We start from the raw sequence: 2093 nt of genomic DNA on the forward strand, positions 1-2093 counted from the left end.
TTGGTAGGGTTTGATCACTAGTATCCACTATGTTCTGAGATTGATGTTGCTATGACTTTGCTATGCTTAATGCTTGTCACTAGGGCCTGAGTGCCATGAATTCAGATATGAACCTATTATGTTTTCATCAATATATGAGAGTTCTTGATCCTATCTTGCAAGTCTATAGTCACCTATTATGTGTTATGATCCGTTAACCCCGAAGTGACAATAATCGGGATACTTACCGGTGATGACCGTAGTTTGAGGAGTTCATATATTCACTATGTGTTAATGCTTTGTTCCGGTACTCTATTAAAAGGAGGCCTTAATATCCCTTAGTTTCCAATAGGACCCCGCTGCCATGGGAGGGTAGGACAAAAGATGTCATGCAAGTTCTTTTCCATAAGCATGTATGACTATATTAGGAATACATGCCAACATTACATTGATGAACTGGAGCTTGTTCTGTGTCACCCTAGGTTATGATTGTTACATGATGAACCTCATCCGACATAATTCTCCATCACCGATCCGTTGCCTACGAGCTTTCCATATATTGTTCTTCGCTTATTCAGTTTTCCGTTGCTATTGCTATCATCACTACAAAATACCAAAAACATTACTTTCGCTACCGTTACCTTTTGCTACCATTACCACTACTATCATATTACTTTGCTACTAAATACTTTGCTGCAGATTTAAGTTTCCAGGTGTGGTTGAATTGACAACTCAGCTGCTAATACTTGAGAATATTCTTTGGCTCCCCTTGTGTCAAATCAATAAATTTGGGTTGAATACTCTACCCTCGAAAATTGTTGCGATCCCCTATACTTGTGGGCTATCAAGGACCCAATGGGTTTCCTCAATACAAACACATATGAGGGTGACTTAGATATGACGAGTCAACCATATGACGAATCGGGCTATCAGCATGATGCTAATGAGGATATGGATGATCTGCCCGGGCAGGAACATCGTAGCAGGGTTTGCAACAAGTCTCTCTTCATGAAATCCTCACAGGACACGCCTTAAGATGCCGCCTCAACACAGGCTCGACTAGCCAGGGGTTGTACAGTGTTTAGCCTGGCAACACTGGGCAAGGGTTAAGGAAGGGTCTGGAAGGTGTGCCCAAGAAAAAGGAGAGGAAGAGATCGGGAAAGATAGCTGCCTCCAAACAAACCAGAGCACATAGCATCCAGACGATGGATTCTAAAGAGCGTGTACCCATGAAAGGTGCGGCCAGGTTCCATCTCATGGGCGAGCCGATGCTACCACCGAAACTGCTGGAGGCACTATTAGGGGATCTCAGGAGACTGCACGACCGTGTGTTGTCGACTGAGACAAGCCTACTAGCCTCGAAGGATCCAGGATATCCTACACGCGCGGCTCGTGTGCTTGAGGGGAAGTGCTACGTTGACACACGACCCGCGGAGGTGTTCTTCCAGCGGTTTGACCATATCTTTGAGATGTTTCTAACAAGGCAGCTCGATTTTACAATCATCTGCCTTTTTGCGCTACATATGAGCTCCGTCATGAAGAGAGAAGAAGTCTCGCAAATCTGTGTGGTGGATCCGTACTACATGCATGAGTCTTTCTTGAGACTTGGCGACTTTGAGCGTGAAACTGGTAGGGAGTACCTCCAAAATTTCTTGGTACAGAATAAGGACCAGGAAATTGTCCTCCTGCCTTATCATCCAAAGTAAGTCAGTTTCGGACAACCCTTTCGTACATTTCAAACATTCCTTCTCAGTCATATGGAGAATAATTTGAGGTGTCTTTTCCCCGCAGCAACGGGTGCACCGTCCTTATCGTTCTTTACCCGCGAGTCTCCCATGCCATGTATTTCGACCCTACCAGAGACTACGAGAAGAAGGACTGCACCCACATAATGAATATTCTAGATGATGCTCTCCAAGGCTTCAGCATTAGGGGTGGCTACCTACAGATCAGGAAACAAAGGAACAAGAAGTTGGGTTTCTCGCATAAAACTAACTTCTACTTCATCCATGTCCTGAAACCAAGCAAGAAAGATGGATTCTACCTCCTCCATCTCATGATTGAGTTCAACACGGATCACCAAAAGCTTCGTGTGACAAGCAGAAACAATGATC

Source organism: Triticum urartu, chromosome 4 (genome assembly GCF_003073215.2).
Source record: "Triticum urartu cultivar G1812 chromosome 4, Tu2.1, whole genome shotgun sequence".
Classification (NCBI taxonomy): Eukaryota; Viridiplantae; Streptophyta; class Magnoliopsida; order Poales; family Poaceae; genus Triticum; species Triticum urartu.